Consider the following 8,827-nt stretch of genomic DNA (forward strand, 5'->3'; position numbering starts at 1 on the left):
TGGCAATATATTCACACGGGCTCCAAGATTAAGCAAAGCACACTCGATGGTCATGTTCCTGATGCCACAAGAGGTAATCAGTGCTCCTGGATCCTTAAGTTTAGGTAGAGCTTGGTGCCAGAACACCGAGCTCACCTGCTCAGTCAAGAAGATATTCCTGGGCAGCGATCTTGATTTTCTTTAAAGAACTTTGCATAGGCATGCACTTGTTGGATGATGTCAAGCAAGGAGAGGTTTATGTGAACATGCTTGAATATCTCAAGCATTTCTTGCATTCTTGCTTTATGTTTGCCAAAATCATTTAATTTTTCTAAGACCTAAATAAATGAGGCTCTAGGAATATACGAAGGAGAAGACATAGGTCATAGGCCCATGTCGCTTTCCTTGGGCCTAGTAGGAGAGATCAATTGGTCAATAAGTTTTTCTTTGGATTCTTCAGTCTTCTCCTAAATGGGGTGGAGATTCTTCTCACTCTGAACGATCAAAACAGAGTTAGCCTGCTTATGATGAGACTATGTGATGTGCAAGTCATGGTGCATGGGTTCCTTACCCCTTGGGTTGACGACAGCCTAACTAGACTGGCTGTCACATATGAGTCTCTAGCTTGGCTATCGACTATGTATGGGAATTAAGGTTGGCATTTATGTCAGAAAAGGCCTCGAGGAGCTTCTCTTGAAAGGATGAACTCGATGTGGGTTTTTGGGGAGAAAGCAAGCTAAGTTGGGAAGGGGTCTGTGGGAATGTAGGTCTTGGGTAACTTTGTAGGAAGTTACCTGGTCTGGTCTGTGTCTGAGAAGGAATGAAGGATGGGTCGTGTAGATTTCTCTATGAAAAGTTGGGGTGGGTTCGCCAGCCCGGGTTATAGGTGGGTGCATATGAATCATGCATCGATCTGGCAAAACTTTGGGCAACATTCACTTGCTTCTGAATGAATTCAAGATAGAGCGGTACTGTCGGACAATCAGAAACATAGTGTGCAGGGTTAACGCATATCTCACACACTTTACTCACTTGATTTATTGAATTTGGGTTGGCTAGCAGTTGGTTCACTTTTCTAGTCAACTGGTCCATTGATTTGCAATTTTTGGTTGAACCCAACTTCAAAAATCCCTCCTTTTTTAGGACCACTAGGAGCAGACGTGGTTCTATCAAATCTCGAGGATAGGGCATGGTGCATAGAGTTTTCACTCAACATTTTGAATAAATCCTATGCCTCATCCTCGCTCTTGAGCATAAATGTGCCCTCATACACAGAATCAACCATTTGCCTGTATTTCTCAGTCAGGCCATCATAAAAATACTTCACTTATTGCCATCGGGGCACCTGGTGGTGGGGGCACTTCCTGAGTAGGTCTTTAATCCTATCCCAGGTCTCGTGAAACTGTTCGCTCTCAATCTTAATAAAATTGGTTATTGCCTTTCAATATTGGTTCGTCTTTCCAATGGAAAAATATTTTTTAAGAAACTCTTTTTGCAACTGTTCCCAAGTGGCAATTCGTACTGTATCTAAAGACTTTAGCTAGTGCTTGAATTTGTCCTTGAGGGACAATGAGAACAAGGTTAACCTCAACGTAGCATCTCCAAAATTATTGATCTGTACCGTAGAGCAGATCTTAAGGAACTCGTCAAGATGGTGGTAGGGGTCCTCATTGCTAAGGCCATAGAAATAGAGTAACATTTGTATGACATTGGCCTTAATTTTAAATTGGTTTGCTCCTACATTTGGTCTCGCGATGCAGAAGGCAGGAATATAAGCATTGAGAATGAAATACTCTCTCAGAGGATGAGTCAATTATTGATCCTCATCCATGGGGCCGGATCTACGGGCTCTCCTAATGATGGACTCGGGGTCCTCTACTGGCTCTACAAGCTCGAGGTCAAGCGAGTGTCGTCCTTGCATACACCTGAAGTAGAGACCGGTGTAGCAACCATCCTAGAGATGGTTTTCTACCTACCTAGCGCACAATCATGATCAAACCACACCATGAAAGTAAGCAAAAAATAAAATAAAGACTGAAAGTAGAAAATCTACAACCACACACTTGCACCCAAGCAATTATTTTACAAAAATCAAACTATATGCAAGGTATCAATCATGCGCAATCACCTATAAAAGGGTAGCTTACTAGGTGGGTCGGGCAAAAAAAGTAGGTTTGGCTTTAGGGATAGCAAGCAACATGGTTGTACAAATCCTAAATACAAAAGCAAACTAACGATCCTAATTAAAAAACAAGAAAAATAAACTAGCAATCCTAAATAATTGACAGAAAAGAAAATAACAGTCCTAAATAAAACGTGGATAAAAAACCAAAATATGTACAGAAACAACAAAAAAAATCAACCATTGTGCCAACATACCATGTTTATTGTACAAGATCCGCAAAATATAAACAAAACTGAAGGATGGAATAAAAGCATACAAATCGTCGAAACAAATAAAGAAAAAATATGTTTAAAAAAATAATTGGTTCAGAAGTTAAATATATGCTTACTGGAAAAAAACACCATCGAAGATTTCAGAATCACTGTCTGGAATCAGGTTGGGGACTACTAGTTGGGGACCACAGATAACTCTAAAAATTTATGCGAAATGATTATGGGTTGCGGTGTTTTGGTTTTTATAGTCACAACTTTGCACATAAATTATTTGCGAACTTCATGAGTTCTTTGCAATGTTAAAGTTTGAATGAAGTTCGCACATAAATTATTTGCAAACTTCATGAGTTTTCTATGATGTTCTGAAGATTGAGAGTAAAATAAGGTTCACATAAAATTATTTGCGAATTTTGTGACATGTGCGAACTTTGTGACATGTGTACGATGTTCTAAAGTTCGAGATTAACAGAAAGTTTGCACAATAAATTTTATGCGACTTTCATGATGTCCGTAAGAAAAAACATGTAGATCTCCTTTTAAGTGGTTATTTGCATTACCCGAGGAGCGGAGCGAATATATGAGGGTTAAAAAGGTTATAGTGAAGTTGAGTATTTACAATTTTGGACATCGAGAGAATAGCAGAAATTGCGATCATTTGCCCAAAAAAATTCTTTCACTTTTGAAGAGGTGATGGGATTTGATCCTTAGCCTCTTCGATATGTGTACAAAATCCTCACCATTAGGCCAGGCTGGTTATTTTGAGGTGTTATGATGAAAAAATAATACATATTCTAAAAGCACGGGCTAGGTTATTCTAAAACATGAAAACTTATACTCACAGTTCATGAACTTTCTAAGAAAAGTTGAAAGCCTGCCCATTAGAGAAACACTAAATGTTTAAACTTTTGCAAACATATTTTATATATACTATTTTTATGAGCTAAATTGAGCTTTTCGAGTTTTATCGAGTTTAGTGGCTTGATCAAGCTCGGCTCGTTTATGTAGATCAAGCCTAGACTTATGTACAAACTTGACTCATTTACTTTCACGAATGAGCCCGAGCCGAGCTTAAACGGGTCGAGCCCAAGCTAGCTCGGCTCGTTGTGCATCCCTACCTTTCAGTTTCAGAGAGAGGGAGAGGGGGTATTTTAGTATTTTTTTTATTTTTTATGACAATTATTAAGAAACAGGATGGCCGTTGGTAAAAACGTGAGACATGTTAATATATATAAAGAGAGAGAGAGAGGAGGGGAGGGGCGTTTCACCATTCTTTTTATTTTGTATTTTTAATTTATGATAGGTATTAAGAGAGAGGTAGATATGGTTAAACGTTTTTGTAGCTGTTGGTAAAAATTACAATAGTAGCAAAAAAAGAAATTTTGAAAAATTCCATGAGGAAGGGCAAACTAATTTTCAATGACACCATTACAACACATAGTAAGAGTGTTATTTTAAAAAAGTTATAAAGCATGTAATTTTTGGCACCTAATACCTCTGATTCCGCTTTTATAATATTTAGAATTAGGATCAGGATTAATATATATATATATATACACACACCAAAGGTTGGGTTGGGCCAAGCCCAGGGTAGTAACTAAGTCAGGTTCGGTTCAGGTTCTCTCAAACCCATTTCCGAATGGGTAAAACCCAAACGCAATCTGATTCGTGTACAGTTGAAACATATGAGTTAACAGGTTTGAGGACATATCAGGTCGGGTATAAACGGGTTGATTCTTAAATAGAGCCATTTTTTAAATGAGATTAAGAATTAGACCCAGATCTGATCCATTTGAATTTGGTTAAAGTATGACCGAAAATGCAGACACATATAGGTTAACGGGTTTGGTTATGATTGGGTCAGGTCTTAATGGGTTCAGATTTCAGTTTGAGTGTAGATCTTATTACCCTCTAATCAACATTTAAATATGCAAATGAATGGAGTGAGGTGCTCTTTAAGAGGATTATATGTTAACAAACTTTACTATGAATATTTAAATTGAGAAGATTAATCACTATTGTAAAGTATGACAAAATTTAAATATAAAAAAAATGTTATTCCAAAACCAATCAATTATATCAAGTTAAAATAAAGAGGCATCAATGTCATATCATATTCAAAATGAAGCAAAATAAATAGGTTCGGATCTTAGATTGGGTATAACTTTGTATATAAAGTAGTTTGGGTTTAGGTCAGTTAGGGTACATACCCGGTTCAAGATTGGGTCAGTTTGGGTACAAAATAGGTTCAGGTACAGATTGTGTGATTTTGGCATATATACCTGTATTTGTGTATGTGTATCCGTACTCTATATGTATATACACATTTTATAAATGTATATATATACATATACATTTTAAAATGTATTTAGGTCTATCTTTTGTGTTTATTTATTTATTTTAAATTTTGTATCATTTTGGTCTTTTTAAAGGGTATTTTTATCATTAGGTATCTAGCTATTGGAGGCTAGATATTCTAGTCGGGCTAGTTGATTGCTCCCTTCTCTCTATTTAAATGGACATCTTGCCCGTTAGGTTCTTGAACTATATTAATAAAATTTTATTTACTCTCTCTCTCTCTTTGGAAAAGGCAAGTTGGGGTTAGGCGAACCCCTACCAGAACAACAGCCACCGCATGTGGCAAAGGGATTCGATCCTGAGCTTGAAACAGGACCCTGCTTACCACATGGGATACCTGTAAACCTGACCTAGCCAGGCAAGTGAGCTCAAGCCTACCTGGCTCGGCTGGGTCAAAGAGGGGTATCTTTCCTTTTCCCACGTAAGTGAGTGGTGAGGAGATCGGGCACGATTTGGCCAAGGCGAGCTACCAAGAGGTAAGCCTCCTGCTCCCTCACATGTTTTTTCTTTTCATTTTTATGATGAGAAAGACGGTAGCGGCAACCCTGGTCTTTATAAAGATAGGGTCGGCAGCCGCAAGGGTTGCCAACACCATTGGAGTGAGAAGAGACTGACTTGGTTTGGGATCGCTCAGACCAAGTTTAGTCATGCTGATGGCAGGCTATTCGAGCCCAACTCGGTCTGTGCGTGCCCAGACTGGAGTCGGGCCAAAAAGGAAGGAGAGACACGAAGTTAGTTGGTGTTTGCAGACCGACTCGGTTTGGGCTTCCCAGATGGCTTCGCCCAGACCGAGCCAAGTCGCCTATGCTAGGCAAGACAGAGAGTCGGGCTCTTTGTCTCGGCATGTAGCACCAATTGTCTCGGTCTGGATTTTTTCAGACCAGGTTGGGTCAGATAGTGGCAAGACATGAAGTTTTTGCTCTCTGTCTTGGCAATATTTTAGACCGACTCAATTTGAGCATTCCTAAACCAACTCGGATCAGATAGGAGTGAGACAAAGAGTTAAAACTCTCTATCTCAGCTAATGAGCAAGTTGACTCGGTTTGTTTGTTTTTTTTGCTCAAACCGAGTCAGGTCTGAGGGAAGCGAGACAAATTGCCAAAGTTCTTTGTTCTGATATGTAAATGGGACCAACTCGGTCCAGGATCACCCGGACTGAGTCAGGTCAAGAGATAGACGCTGCCTCGACCTGCTAGCAAACCGACTCGGTTTGGGTTTACCTATACCGTGTCTGGTCACAAGAGAAGGGGTGGGGCAGAGAGTCAAGCTCTCTCTAGGTCAGTTGTGGAAACCAACTTGGTTTGGGGGTAACCCAGACCGAGTCTGGCCAGCAAATTAGATGAAACAAAGCATGGCTCTGTCTCGATTTTTGGGTCTTTGGACCTACTCTGTTCGGGTTTGACCTCACTGAGTAAGCAAAGAACCTGGCGACTCGGTTTGCATTAGTTTTGGACCATTTGCTGCTTTAAGTAATAATATATATATATATATATATATATATATATATATATATATATATATATATATATATATATATATATATATATATATATATATGGAGGAAATTGAGACAGAGATTGTCTTGATTTCCTACCATAAACTGGATTCAGTAGGATCAAGTCAAACTTGACTGGATTTGGATTCTATTGGACCAAATCAAGACCAGATCATGTTTGGATCTAGTTATCAGATTTGGATCCAGTAGGACCAAACCAAAATGGAGCAGGTTTGGATCCAGTTCAGACCCAAACCTAGACTAGATCTTTATCCAGTTTGGGATTCACAATATAGTAGATTTGGATTTGGATCCAAGTTGGGGAATCAGAAACTAAACCAGAAAGGTTCACCATAAATTAAACTTAGACTAGACTAGTTATGGGTTAGGATTAGTAAGAAGTTAAGATTTGAAAGATCCAGACCTGTTTGAGAAGTGAAATAACAATTTTGCCCTTGTTCTACCTAATTTGATAAGGTGGGGATAACCTTCACTTTGAGCTCGAAATTGAATGAAGTTTGATGTGTTGGATTCAAGACCAGAAGAAGAATATAACTACCATGTTTTCATGGTTAAACACATAACACAGAAAAATGAGTATTGATAGACCATTTTTGAGAAGAGTAGTTTGATAATTTTATAAAATATGAGAAATATCTGATTAGCAATTGAGTCTTTATGTACTGAGCAGATCAATGAGAAACTTGATTGCAGGTTAGAAGTTCAGTGCTTGCATTCAAGGTAAGAGATATTATAAGCATGTTTAGTTAATAATACATAATTTATTTATTACTTGTATGAGTTAGCTTACATGAAATCATGTATGTTTAAAAACATAGTTGTACCTTGTATGCTACATGAGAGAATGCATGAGTTTAGTATAATGCCAAGAATAATTTAATGTATTTACGGGTTTTAATATAAATTGCATGTTAAAGAGATATTGTATTTTAGACAAAAATACATTACAGAGAATATAGAACTACATCATGAAAATAAAATTGAGTATTTAAGTAAAGTTTATTGAGTCCCTTCTTTTAGTTAGGTTACTGAAAAATTAAGTCAACTTAGCATGCTAGACTTAACCTCAAATTTTAGAAGAGGCAATGAATGAAAATAACTACTTGATGGTCATTAGAGTGAGAGCCGCCATAAGCGTGGGCCACCAGTGATTTATTGAGGTAGTGACACTACATCTTCTGCATGTTTAAATCTTTTGGTGAATATCAGAACTTTATGAAGAACTCGAGAAACTTAGATATTACAGAGAAAATAATGAACTTAAGAAATCAATGAGTTGCTTAATGCATCCTAAGGATTATGTTTCATATATTATTTGAGACTCTAAGCAGACCAGGATATAACATGAACCACGAACCTTGAAGAGCAGGTGTAACTCTCTAGTCTAACTCTCTGGTTAGCTACCAGCAAGTCCTCTTTCACTGCAGTGTCTCGTGACTCCCATGAGATCACAAAAAGTGGTTCATAGTTTGGCCAATACCGTAGAATTGAAATATTCTACACGGGTTGCTACGCCCATAGTAGGTTATAATCGGTATAGCCAATTTAGTACAGTAGTTAATGTCAAGTGGGTGCTAGCTTATGAGTTTTGAGAAGATTAATGAGAGAATTTAAAAGAAATAAATATGTATGTTATATAATGTAAAACTAAACTAAGATTAAAGGCTTAGAACCCACTACATTTGTAAGTCAAAGTTCTCATGCTTATAAATATTTCTTACTGAGTCGTAGACTCCTTCTCTTTTTATGATTATAACTATAAGTTTCAAGTGATCAATTAAGGTTGATTGAAGTAGCCGTTGTTCAGTCGAAAACCATAGGCAACTAAATGGAGATGAGACTTTCTTTTCCGTTTTCATTTTATTGAACTCATGATACGTATAAATGATAGAGCCATGAGGGATTTTTAATTATGAAACTATGATGTTGTTTGAAGAAGAAAAAATATGCTATGATTCTATTGTTCTGAAAAGTAATACCTACGAACCCAGACTCGAGAGGTCCCGGATTGAGGTGTTACAATATCACCTCCTCGATGTTCTCTCTCTCTCTCTCTCTCTCTCATTGTGCCTTAGTGCTTGCATATTACCCTTAGTGGCTTGTGTTATTGTCTCTCTTGTGCTTGCACACTCTTTACACTTCTACGCTTCTATTGTATTTCGTTACAATGATAATGACGTTGAAAGAGGAGAAGTTGGCCAAACATCTATTCGGGCGTAGAATGAATATATATATACAAAGCTTCTATTAGCAAAACTGAGTATTTCTCAGGTATTTCCAGGACTCAGCAAATCTGACCCCACTGTTAAGCATGATGCATTTGCTAAGAATTGACGCTTGAATCAGTTTTTTTATGAAAAAATATGAAGTTTGATATTCATGAAAAAATTATATTGCTGATTTTCAACCTTAAAAAACCAGATTATATGTCATAATCAGACAAGGTAAGAGTCGATTTCAACAAAATCAAACGTATATAACACATCCTCTGTTAGAATTCAAAAAACTGAAAAAATACTCAAAAATCTCAGTTTTGAGAGCATTTTGTAGGGTACAATCACTCTTTATGGTGGGCTCACT

The sequence above is a fragment of the Nuphar pumila genome, chromosome 2 (assembly GCF_984573655.1).
Source record: "Nuphar pumila chromosome 2, dmNupPumi1.hap1.1, whole genome shotgun sequence".
NCBI lineage: Eukaryota > Viridiplantae > Streptophyta > Magnoliopsida > Nymphaeales > Nymphaeaceae > Nuphar > Nuphar pumila.